This window comes from Pelmatolapia mariae, linkage group LG1 (assembly GCF_036321145.2).
Source record: "Pelmatolapia mariae isolate MD_Pm_ZW linkage group LG1, Pm_UMD_F_2, whole genome shotgun sequence".
NCBI classification, from domain to species: Eukaryota; Metazoa; Chordata; class Actinopteri; order Cichliformes; family Cichlidae; genus Pelmatolapia; species Pelmatolapia mariae.
This window is the reverse complement of record NC_086227.1, coordinates 2,952,252-2,965,662: the sequence shown is the minus strand read 5'-3', so window position 1 is coordinate 2,965,662 and position 13,411 is coordinate 2,952,252. Positions and strand designations below refer to the sequence as shown.

At 40.8% G+C, this 13,411-nt stretch overlaps 1 protein-coding gene and 1 long non-coding RNA gene across 3 annotated transcripts in view; both read right to left on the bottom strand.

Moving 5' to 3' along the window:
- The window catches only part of LOC134624915 (SH3 and multiple ankyrin repeat domains protein 2-like), a 299,782-nt gene that overhangs the window by 258,106 nt on the left and 28,265 nt on the right, over nucleotides 1–13,411 (bottom strand). The window lies entirely within an intron of this gene.
- LOC134628820 (uncharacterized) lies at nucleotides 203–1,931 on the bottom strand. The gene is made up of 3 exons (XR_010094023.2): nucleotides 1,582–1,931; nucleotides 608–776; nucleotides 203–272 (listed from the first exon to the last, which is right to left on the bottom strand). It is a non-coding gene; the product is annotated as an uncharacterized LOC134628820 (long non-coding RNA).

Here is a 13,411-nt window from a genome sequence, read left to right as displayed (position 1 = left end):
CACATCACACATGACCCAGCATTGTTCTAAGAATGCAAACTTTCTTATTGGAAGTTTTCACAGCTGCCAGAAAGGGACAGATTTCTGTCTGGTCTTAATGAGTGGTCAATGCTCTCTCGTTTTCTCTGGAATTGCGGCACAGAGGATGTAACACCCATGATAAGCGCTGAGGTGCGTGTCCTTGTCAGGAATCAGCCATCCTCAGATTCCAGGTTAAGAAAAGTGGAACCAGAAGATATTCAAATACATCTCTTCACAGCTGCTGATGAATTCTACAAAAAACAAAGTTTGTTAAAAACATTTGCAGGTGAATCACCACTGATTTATCAGTGACATCCATTTACTCAAAAATTACTGACAAGTGGATAACTACAATATATAGTTTATAATTTCAACAATGTACTGTACAAAATGGAGCTGTACATGACAAATGTGGTGTGGTGCTTGTGGAATTTTTAACAAGGGCCCTACAAAACTTTACAGTACTCATGCTGCCAAACTTCTGATGGCTAGGTGTGCAGTTCCTGCTTTAAATGCATTCACTTTTAAGATTAAGAAATCTAAGTGATAAGAGGCCAGAAATGTTTGAACTCGCTTATGAACCTACATCACTGAGGCCGTCTCTCCTGCATGAAGTCCAGGTGCTGGTTTTCCAGTGTGTGCATCTAATGGCCTAAAGCTGACTCAGAGCTGTAACACCATCCATGGCTGCAGTATGGAACAGATGTGAGTGTGTCCTCGTCTCCCAGAGGAGTCCAAATCGTCATCAAACAGCCCTACAGACACAAAAACGTGAAAATATAAACAACCAGACTATCAGCAGTGATTTAAGTACTTTAAGACCTCTGTGAAAATCATTTACAGTATATATCACAGAATTTAAGGCCTTTATAATCACAGAACATACAGAGAAAAGTACTAAACTGAATCAATTTCAGCTTTTGTTTTTCATGATGTATATTGTATTAATAATTAAACTTCATTATCTGTATCTTTACCACACAGGTGTAGATACTGTAGGTTCAGTGAATGCTTAAATTGCACTGATTAGAATATACTGGACATTCACAGCTAAGATTCAGCGCACTGTGTTAGAGGCTTGAATTTGATGAATTCATCATATATACAACCTTTGATCATCATTTATGTCCAGTTGAGAATAAATCTGTGCACTCACATATTAAATGAACTGAAATCAGCAGTGTGATCTCCAGTCTTGATATAAGGAATGAGAGAACTGACAGCTGTTATTTTAATCAGCCTGGCTCAGTTGTTTTAACTCTAAGTACCATAGAGTAATGTGGTAACATCTGGACTGACGAGTTTACTGTCAGCATTGTAATCGCTAGTTTAAAGGCTGTAGGCTGCAGCCATTGCTCTAACACTGTATAAATGTAACAGGCCTCAGTGCTGGTTCTAACAGTCTGAGCTGCTTCCAGCTTTATTTGTGAAGAGCACAGCAGCTTACAAAACACGTAGCTAGCTCGTACAGCTGCGACGTAAAACTTTCATAAGCTAAAAAGACCTAAAATAACGGGGCTACGTGCGGTGATGCTAGCGTTAGCCATGTTAGCACGTTACCTTCAACAGGTGGTCAGACTGAGTAAACGGGCACTCAGTCAGAGGTTGGGCTCTCCGTTTCGCTGCAGGGTCCCTTCATTCTTCACATATCCGTGTCGAGCCGAGTATAAATCCCGAGGCTGAACGGCCTTTGTACAAGCACACAAGCTTCGTAGCAGGGCGAAGCTATGAGCTAGAAAAATCCAGGCTGGCAGACAGCCTGTGTCTGACCAACCAATCAGAGAGCTCCTTACATCCCACGGTGTGGCTAATTTGAATAGCAGCAGGATTTTTAAAATGAAGTTGTTAATCCAACTGCTAATCCAACTGCTAATCCACATGTTAATCCCTGAGCGAACAGGAAAGGGAAATGGATTTTGAAATGCAGTTTATTAAAGTGCAATTCGAAAAAGGTTTTTGAAATGCAGTTTATTAAAGTGGAATTCGAAAATGTTTTTTGAAATGCAGTTTATTAAAGTGCAATTCGAAAATGTTTTTATTAAAGTGGAATTCAAAAAAGGTTTTTGAAATGCAGTTTATTAAAGTGCAATTCGAAAATGTTTTTATTAAAGTGGAATTCGAAAAAGGTTTTTGAAATGCAGTTTATTAAAGTGCAATTCGAAAAAGGTTTTTGAAATGCAGTTTATTAAAGTGCAATTCGAAAATGTTTTTTGAAATGCAGTTTATTAAAGTGCAATTCGAAAATGTTTTTATTAAAGTGGAATTCAAAAAAGGTTTTTGAAATGCAGTTTATTAAAGTGCAATTCGAAAATGTTTTTATTAAAGTGGAATTCGAAAAAGGTTTTTGAAATGCAGTTTATTAAAGTGCAATTCGAAAATGTTTTTTGAAATGCAGTTTATTAAAGTGCAATTCGAAAATGTTTTTTGAAATGAAGACTTGAAAAGAATTTAAAAATCAGTTTATTAAAATTAAGCACAGAATTTTTTATTTTTCAATGCGCGTGGCTCAAAATTAAGCACAGAATTTTTTATTTCGATGCGCGTGGCTCTTGTGGTCCTCCATAGAAAAGGGCCTTTTGTATAATTCTGAAATGTACATTATTTTTCAATTTTGGGTAACCTTGCCTTTTGTTAACCTCTGGCAGTTCACCTATTACCTTTGTACCATTTCAAGCTATTCATTGGACTTGAACGACTTGAACTACAATAAATACGTTTGGCCGGTAGTGTGTATAAATTCACTTAATTTTTTTAATAAGTGGTGCTGAAGCTTGACAAGGCCAAGGCTTAATAAGCTCTCAAGATCAACTACAGCTGGTAGTCCCTCTTTCTTAGCATTAAATTAATTTGTTAGAGAGAAAACATTGCATTAACCAATACTCAGAACAATAGGAAAGTCTGAAGAACTCAGGAAGAAGTAGAACTGTAAATGTGATACCAGTGATACTTGTATATTTCACAAGTACTAACAGGAAACAGGATCTAACCAGCAGGAACATTCATCAAAACTGGTTTTGGAATGGAAAGTCCTGAACTCAACCCTACTTTGTGGACTGCTTAATACAGCTCTGTTTCTACACTCAAAAAAATCGGTTGTTGGATGAACACAATTTAATCATGGCACCTATTTCCACGTGATTTAACCAAGTACAATAAGCCATTTTTGACCATGTCAAACCAACACATTTGGCATTTGGGTGTTTAATGTAATCAGATTACGTTGGATCAACGTAGTATACTTACATTGACTTGAAGTGATTTATTTAAGTATGTAAAGTGAAATTTGTTTTAATTCATTCCACAAAAGTTAAAAACTTTAGGAAAACACAATGAAATCTTGTTGTTTGAACAACTACTTTGTTAATCAAGGCAATTACTGCTAGTCTTGCCTAATGAACCAATATGGGGGTTGATGATTTTATAGAGACAAAGAACCATTTGCACTTACATTCATGGGTAATTTAGAATCACCAATTAACCTAACTCTAATTAGACACTGCAAACCAGCCAGATTGTGAATTTGAACCCAGATCCTTCTTGCTGTGAGGCAACAGCACTAACCATCACGCCACCAAGCTGTCAAGCCAGGCTTAACAAAACTAGGAAAGCTATGATTACAAGGCTTGATGCAGCATTTTCTGTACGTTTTTGTCCTTGACAGGTTAAACCACAATAAATAGCGAGAGCATACACGTGGTGTGGGTGTAGTTGTCTGCCTCTTAAAACTCCAGCGATTTTCCTGCAGTTTAACATCTAATGTGATCTTGTGAATTTCGTGAGTCCAGGCAACTAACCACTCTTACTAGATTGTATCATGTCATCTCAACAAGAACAAATTAAGTTGCTGAATTTCATGCAGATGCTACATGATTTAATTACGTTCACCATAGAAACATGAAATTATTTAGTTCAAATTACAAGTTTGAATCTTGTACATGTAACAACCACCCAATTTAATTTTTCTGAGTGTAGGTACTGTATAAAAACTGACAGCTAATTGTGTTCAGAGTCAGTTAAGACCCATTTAGCTGATCATGTGGATGTAGTTGAATGTTTACCACCTATGAGGCCATTGACTTTACAACAGTCTTGAGCCATTTTGGTTATAGTCATCAGGTCCCTTTCTAATCATAATGGGTCTCAGAGTGAAGCAGTCGTAGCATACAAAGCAATTGTGGTTGGTACCTGCTGTATCAGAATAAAGCCAGTCTGTCTCTTTCCCCTCTTCCCTGTATTCATGATACTGATGAGCACAGCAAACAAATGAAAAGCTTCAATAACAGCCAAAGTGATAAAACCCCTCTCTTGTTGTTGGTGAGCTGGAGACCTCCTTTGAGCCTCCATTCAGCAGATAAGACAGAGAATCTCCTGGAGAATCTGCGTCTCGTATCACATGCCACAATGGTGTTGGTCACAAAGCGACACTTGATCTCCATTACACAAATGTCACACCTCATTCCTCTGCAGCTATAAAAGCTTCTGGGATATCCAAGCCACTATATATACTGCTGTTTTATCTTTCAGATAATCAACTTAAGAACAGAGGTTGAACGAAACACTGGTGAAAATGTGTTTTGTGCATCACTTAACACTCTGAGTCCAGTGTCCTGTTCTGTTTTTATGCTCCTGTGTATATTTTGGTGTTTAAATTGGTTTTCTTCTGCTCCAAGCTACTGTGAGCATCTTGATCAGGGAGATGGTACAAACCAATTCTTTGAGTTAAATGGCAGTGAGGGTGGCAGCCCCTTAAATGAAGGCAATCACCAGGCTTTATCTCAGTGCCTGTTTGGTACAAATGCTGCCTGCAAATCTATTAACTGAACAAACCAGTTAGATTTTAGAACAAGAGAGAAAATGGTAACAAAAAACATGAATATCAATCAACAGAGAAATCACAACCGCAGAGGAGCCATTAATCACATTTGTAATTTGATTTTATACGAGTGGAGTAAATGATGTTTAAAATCAACCAGGAGGAGAGAAACAAAAGAGTATTTTGTGTTATATACAAATAAACACATTTCTTGATTTTGCATCAGTGCGCACCAGCACAGATTCAATGCAATATTCTGACCATGCCAGCTGCTGCAGGTGTGAACACATAACAACGAACTCCTTTTTCTTTTCTACTCTGGAGCTCTCGGGGAAGAAACGTGATATTGAAATGATTACACATTCATTCAAGAGATCTCCTAAACAATCACTGCACATGTGCATCGCTCATACTGTTGGATTTCACAACCCACTCTGAATCATTTCCAGGTTTCCACCTTATTCCACCTTACACAGCAAAGATTAGATATACATGCTCCGATGGTGGGGTCTGTGGCTCAGGTGTAGGATTGACAGATAGCAGAATGGTTGTAGGTGTGGCTTTCAATTAAACTTTATTTATATAGAGCAGCGGTCCCCAACCTTTTTTGTGCCACAGACCGGTTTAATGGCAGACAATATTTTCACCTTTAAGGTGTCGCGGATAAATACAACAAAATAAAATGATAGGAACAAGACAAAAAGTGTGGTATTTTGAAAATGCAATAATGAACACGAATTCACTGTGTAATTGTGTAACTTTATTAGCAACGTCCTCCTGAAATGTGCCAACAAAATTGAGAGTAACATCCTCCTCTCTGCACCTTAATGCTCTCTGGTCACTATAGTAACGCGTAAATATTTCTTTCAAAATAAGACACACAACTACAACACAGGAAAAGACCCAGGGAAGCCGAGTTAACGATAAAAACCCTGAAAACCATAAATTTCACACCTGAGCCTCAACTCTCACGGCCCAGAACCGAACGACCGGTCCGTGGCCTGGGGGCTGGGGACCACTGCCAACTCATAACAACAGTCAACAGTTACACGAGTCCCTATGAGAAAGAACTTGGTGACAGTGGGATAGAAAAACTCCCTTTTAACAGGAAGAAACCACGGGCAGAATCAGGTTCAGGTTGAGGGTGAGGGCAAAGGGAAGATAGCAAAGAGAGACAGGAAAAAAGACAAACTTCTGGAGAGAGAGACAGAATACAGTAGTGGTGTATAAACACAGAGAGTGAAAAGATTTGGATGAAGGAGAAAAGCTCAGTGTATCATTGGAAACCCCCCAGCAGCCAAAACCTAACATAACATAGTTAAGAAATGATTTAGGGTCCCCTGATGCAGCCATAAGTATAAGCTTCATCAAAGAGGCAATTTTTAAACCTAATCTTAAAAGTAGAGACAGTGTTTGTCAAACTGGGAGCTGGTTCCATAGAGGATTGATATAATAATAAAACCAACAGGGTGTGTCAATTTTAAAATGAACTCTAAAAGACACAGGCAGCCAGTGCAGAGAGGCTAGCACAGGGGTTACATGCTCTCTTTTACGAGTTCCTGTTAGGAGTCGTGCAGCCGCATTTTGAACCAGCTGCAGACGTTTGAGCAACGACTGACTGACCCCCACATAAAGTGAGTTACAGTAGTCCAGGCGGGATGAAATAAAAGCATGAATCACTGTTTCAAGGTGCTGCCTCGAGCTGCCTCCCTCTTCCCGCTCCACCACACCCACCCACACAGGTAGGGCCTTGGGGTGCGGGTGTGTCACCAGGGTGCAGGGGAGGCATCCCCCCCCCCTCTGTCCCCTTCTGGCCACCTGTGCCTCAATTTTATTCCACAACTTGGACATCCACATTATTCACACTCTCATAACACACACATATATATAGGGCCTTGAGGGTGACCACGTTAACGGCGTCCAGTGGACGGTCTGTGTATTCAACCCTACCTCTGGCGCCGGTGCCCACCTCTCAATTTTAAATCCATGTAGACATTGAGGGTTCTCGGGAGGGGCCGTGCTAACACCTGCTGCTCTCTGGCAGCAGCACCATGCCCTCCCTTGTTTTAAATGCACTTTAGAACAACACGCAGCAACACTACACATGAGCAGGAGGAGGGAGGTATGGGGTCTTCACACACCCCTGTTCTCTACTAGCCATCGGGGCGGGGGGCTGGGAGGAGGTGTTGGCTGACAGATTGGCCTCCCTGCTGCTGCGGAGCCTGGGGCGGTCTGCTTGCCTCCACCCCGGGGGAAAGGGTCACATCTCGTGGGTCTAGGTGCCGTTTCCCCCTCTGGGGGCGAGGGTACCTGGTCCCGGGGTATAGAGTACGTTTGGGGAGTGTGATTGTGTGTACATGTCCATGTATGTCTATCCCTACGTTGGGTGAGTGCTGAGTGTTTGTATATGTGTGCATGAGGGTGGGAAAGCATGTTTGTGTCTGTGTGTGCCTGTTTGTCTGTGTTTATATGTCAGGTCGGGTCTTAGACTCCACCTCCCTGGGAACACCCAGGCCCTCCAAAGTGTGGAGGCCTATCTCCCCTCACCACACTCCCTGCCGGTAACTGATGCCGTCAGGGGTTGGTGCATTGGTGGTTCTTGGTGTCCGGGGCTGGGCGCTCAGGTATGCACCAGCTCACTCCCGGTGGCTACTTGGCGGGGCCTGGTGCCTGTCGCTCGGTCAGGCCACTTCCGGGGCAAAGGGGGCCCTCGAGCCTCCGGCCTCGGGGCCTGCAACTCGGTTCACTCTGGCACAGCTGGCTGATCCACACAGGTGTGCACACGGGTGTTCACTGTTCGTAGACATAAACTACACCTTTCTTAGCTGCTACTTCAAAGCACATTGTGCGCTGTCGGTCCTGCGTGCTGCACAACAACATTCAATATTTAGTATTTACTGCTGTTTACACTTAGCTAGATTAACGTGATGGTGTTGTGTTTAGTATGTTGCTTTGTTTTTTTTTGCTTGTTTTCTCTTCTTTTTCTCTCAACAGGTGATCCAGGAGATTTTTTCTCTTTGTCTTTGTAAGTGCCCTTTCTCACTGTCCCTTTTCCCTTCTGTTTTTCTTTTCCTTCCTCTCTTTCTTTCTCCCTTTCCTATCCCCCAGTCATGTCTGTCCCATCTGTAACAACTGAAAATAAAATAAATAATAACAACAAAGTTTGATCAAATGGACCAATACGGCAATGCCATGATGATCCATTTGGCAAAATAAATCCATTTGGTATCCTTGTTGGTCTTCAGACAACAATTCTGACGGCTAAAGAACCAAATGGGACAGACAAAAAAAAAAAAAAAGGTGCTGCCTCAAAAGAAAAGATTTTACTCTTCCCAGTCACCTTAAATGATAAAAACTGGACTTCACCACTGCTCTGATTTGGTTTTCCAATTTAAAATCACTGTCCAACTTGAAACCAAGGTCGGTAACAACAGGTTTAAAATAAACTTCCAGGGATCCCAAATCAACAGAGGAGGGCTCACAGGGACCACTAGGTCCAAACATCAACACTTCTGTTTTCTTTTCATTAAAATTTAAAAAGTTTAGAGCCAACCAAGTTTTAATGTCATCTAGACATATCAAGAGAGGTTTTATAAAGGTTTATATATCACCTTTATAAATAAAGGTGATGATGAGGGTTGTGATAGCTGAAGGGTCTGCTTCCCATTCTAAGTGTGTACATGGGGATGTCCACCAATATGGTAAATAGACTGATTCTTACAAAGCACTTTTCTGCTCTCCCAGAGTATTCAAAGCACTTAGTACAACGTGCCACATTCACCCATTTACACAAGCACTTTGTTCTATGATTTTAAGTGCCTACTAACTAACATTCACACACATTCATGCATGCATGCATCAGAGAGCAACCTAGGATATTTGGCATGCAGACTACAAGCCAGGGATGAAACCAATCAGTAGATGACCTGCTCTACCTCCTGAGCTACAATATCCTATAGTGCCAGTGGAAATAAAGTACAAGGGCAAAATGTATAGAATATAGCTACTAACATGTGGACCTCCTGAGAGGTAATTACTCTCTCTACAAAGAAGGGAAGGAGACTTTTAGACTGACTGAGAAAGGCAGCAGGACACTCAGAGGTTGGGCAGCTGTACAGCTTTTCCTTGGATGTGTAAATAAAAGCGTTGTGTGAGCAATAATCACTCACTTTCTGAGGAGAACCTGCTACGCATGCATGTCACAACACATGATGTCATTAAAGTAGCTAATATAATTAAGGCAAAAACCATACACTAATTAAACTGTGCTTATCTGATATTCAAAGTGTATGGAGTGCAACTATTTAATCAGCATAAATAAGCACAGTAAATATGGGTCTTTATCTACCTCAAGTGTGGAGAGATTTTTATTTTCACTGAAATGCAATGCATTCATCATTACTCTGGTGTTCATCAGCTGTTAAAGAAACTAAAAATCAATCAGTCTTCACTGGCTTCTAATGGAAAACATCTACAGGAAGTGATGTGTTTTATCAGCAGAAGCTTAACAAATGACAAATTAACAGCAAACAGGAACAGTGAGTTTTAGTGTTAAAAACAGCAGCTTAAAGCAGTATTAGATTTACTTCCTTTATTTTTGCTTTACCAGGTGAGTCATGTCACCAATAACTTGCTTCCCCTTCAACTTGTTTTACTTCCACTTGGAAGAACAAGCAGCTTTTTTGTTCAGTGACATTTATATGGACTTTTCCTTGTATGCTGAGAAAAAGAGGAAAATAAGACAAACTTCTCAAAGACAAAGGAAATATAATACAAAAAAGAAGACTAATTTAAATGTGGAATATGAGTTTAATGATTTTTATTATTGTCAACAAATCACAATAAAATACTAAAACCAATACTGCTTTAGTCTTTGTCAGTAATCTCTGACCTCCCTGCTCTATGGCTTCCCACGGTCTGTGCTTGTGCAAAAACACAAAGTACTTAAATGTTTTTCTTCTCAATCAGCAGAAAATGTATTTGGTTGGGCCTATTTTCAGCACTCAAATAATCAATTCTTGGTGTTTCAGTGAGTTTATATTATAGCAGTAAAGTGTACAGTACTGTATTTGAGTCTCTCATAATTTGTTTGGAAAACAGGAAATAACTACAGTGATTTACTGAAGAGTACAAATATACATGGAAATGCAGCATACAAGGCAAAAAAAGAGTTTGCACCATTCTGAAGAGCTGGAAAGTTCATATTTGGTGTGGCTACCATATTTTTCAACACTCTTAAGAAAACTTGTAATTTCTTGTCAGTGCTAGTTCTCCGGGCTTCTTGAGGGGCATTCCAAAGCTAATCTTTGGATGTTTGTCCCATAAAGGCTAAAAATCCAATCTTCCAGTTGTGCAGATTTGGGATTGAATGGAAGACATTCACAATAGCAGGATGGAAAGGTGTGTGTCAGCATTTTTAATAGCTGAGTGCTCGGCCTCTGAGGTAGAATTTGTCTGTTTTACTGTGCAGGCAGTCAACAAAGGTCAAATCTTCAAAATAGAAGACAATAGGCAGATTAAGTGTTAGTTACCAAAAATTAGTTATTTAATCAAAAGTGAAGCGAAGTAAGTAGAAACAACGTCGTTTTGGAAGCAAACAAGCCGCAGTTGAACAGATAGTATGCTAACACTATCTGGTTGACTGCTCAGATGCACAAGTGCTGGTACCACCGATTTTCAGCCCAGATTTTGTATATCTTGACCTACGTTAGCCTTTCTGCCATATTTCCCATCCCGAAAGCCATTTGCCTTGACTGGTTAGGGGAGAGGGGAAGGAGAAGAGAAAGGATAAAGAGAGTACTGAGACAAAGATCACAGGAAAAAGAGGACAAAATGCAATGACATGCTGCAGCGCTGTATAAAATGAGGTGAGTGGAGATCTGCCTTCCCACCTTGAAGCAATCTCAAATCAAATCAAATCAAATCACTTTTATTGTCACATCACATGTGCAGGTACACTGGTACAGTACATGAGAGTGAAATTCTTGTGTGCGAGCTTCACAAGCAACAGAGTTGTGCAAAAATACAATAACGTAAAACAAGCAAAATATAAGAATGGCTAATCTAAAAGTAATAAATATATGTACAATATATAAGAGTATATGCATTACTGGATGTGTATACTAAATATGTTTTTCTACGTGTGTGTGTGTGTGTGTGTGTGTGTGTGTGTGTGTGTGTGTGTGTGTGTGTGTGTGTGAGTGTGTATATACATATTTTACAAATGAAATAGAGTAAACAATAAAATAAGATATATAAAATATACAGAGGTTGGTAGTTGACATGTGCAAAACAGTGGTATTTATATACAGTATGGAGTGCATAATGTTGAAGTTCCAGTAGTGAGGGTGAGGTGTCTATGACGTGTTCAGCAGTCTGATGGCCTGATGGAAAAAGCTGTCTCTCAGTCTGCTGGTACGGGACCGGATGCTGCAGAACCTCCTTCCTGATGGAAGTAGTCTGAACAGTTTATGGCTGGGGTGACTGGAGTCCTTGATGATCCTCCCCGCTTTCCTCAGGCACCGCTTCCTGTAGATGTCTTGGAGGGAGGGAAGCTCACCTCCAATTATCCGTTCAGCACACCGCACTACTCTCTGGAGAGCTTTGCGGTTGTAAGCGGTGCTGTTGCCGTACCAGGTGGTGATGCATCCAGTGAGGATGCTCTCAATGGCACAGCGATAGAAGGTCCTGAGGATGCGGGGGCTCATGCCGAATCTTTTCAGTCTCCTGAGAAAGAAGAGGCGCTGCTGCGCCTTCTTCACTGTTTTGTTTATGTGTACTGACCACGTAAGATCCTCAGCCAGATGTACACCAAGGAAGCGGAAGCTGCTCACTCTCTCCACAGCAGCGCTGTTGATGGTGATGGGGGTGTGTACTTCTCTGCACCTCCGGAAGTCCACTATCAACTCCTTTGTCTTTGCGACGTTGAGGGTGAGATGGTTGTCTTGACACCAATCTGTCATCCATACCGTACCACTGTCTCACTATCCTCACACAAAGCCTCACATACTTCTCTACCACAGTTCCTGACTTGGTACCCTATCATACGCTTTCTCTGCATCCACAGTACAGCTCCCTCTAACTTTCTTCATCAACACTCTCAAACCAACTATTGAATCTGTAATGCACTTCTCAGCATGAAGCCACACTGCTGCCCATTGATCATCACCTCTCTTCTTAACCTTTCTTCAAAAACTCTTTCCCATAGCTTCATGGTATGGTTCATCAACTTTATCCCTCTGTAGTTAGGACAGCTCTGCTGAAAACTGTTATCAGTACACTTTTTCCTCAGGCATCATCTCACTATATTGTGTTGAGCAATGAGGTGGAAAAAGTCCCCATCACTCTTCACATCACGATACCTCAACAGGGATATCATTGGATCCAAACACCTTTCCACTTCCTGTTCAAGACTGTCCTAATTTCCTCCTAATTAACCTCTGCACTTCCTGATTCACTAACTTTCCCTTTATCCAGCCTTATCTGGCTCATCTTTTTCATTCATGAACTCCTCAAAATACTCCTTCCATATTCTCAACATCCTTTCTTCAATCTGTAGTACTTTTCTCCCTAATCTCCCTAATCTGTGGGACATCCTTTCCAGTTCAATCTCTCAGTCTTGACAATTCTTGATGATCTGCATGTTGGATGTGTAGCTTTTTTAGACCAGAGGCCCCACCTGACATAGCCCTTCCCATTTATCCAGGCTTGAAATTCTTCGATCCTTGCCCATGTAGGGATAGATGTTTTGTTGAATTTTAGTGAACCTTGGCTTTTCTGGACATTCATTTCACAGTTTATCCAGAGCAGTTGCAAAGATTAGACTATTATCTAGTGCTATTTAGCAATCATTTCATGTTTGGTTGGCATATCTTCTGCTATCTCAACACCTTCAAACTAAATCCAGGCTCTGCATAATTCAGCTCAATGCTCTCTTCAGCAAGCCGGTCCGTGTTACCAAGCTCAAACTCTCAGTCTAATCACTCCACTCGATCATTCCAGCAGCCACCCCTTCAACCCCCTTGGGGCATATACTCATGCTCCTCTAGAGACAAAATCTTTAGCAATTCTAGTGAAAATAATTGCATTTGCCCCTCTGCTCTGCAGTGCTTGTAGCAAGAAATTCAGAAGTGCGTACATTAAAGTTTGTTTTCCCATGAATTGCATCTCACTCTATGTAGAAGATGATGATTGATTCCACCCTCCAGCTCAGTCCTAGGTCCAGTAGTAGCCCATATGCTCTGTATGAGTAACCCACTTAAAAGCAGAACTTTTAACTCGAGTCACTTTGCTATTCAAAAGCCTTATGGACAGTACACTCATAGTGAAATCTAGCTGCAGTCTTAGATTGTAGAGCCAAAGCAGAAGTCCTCAGGAGAGACGTTTTCTTCAGGGGCAAGAGAGATCTTTCCTAACTGAAATAGTAGGAACTGTGCAGAAGCTCAAGACTGCTCACTCAAAAAAATTACATGAACTTGCACTACGATAACATACGTGCGACAAGGGTGTTTGAGTTTTTTCATTACCAAATTATATTAATTAGTGTAACTTTTAGTCAGAGCGTATCAATAGAATTCA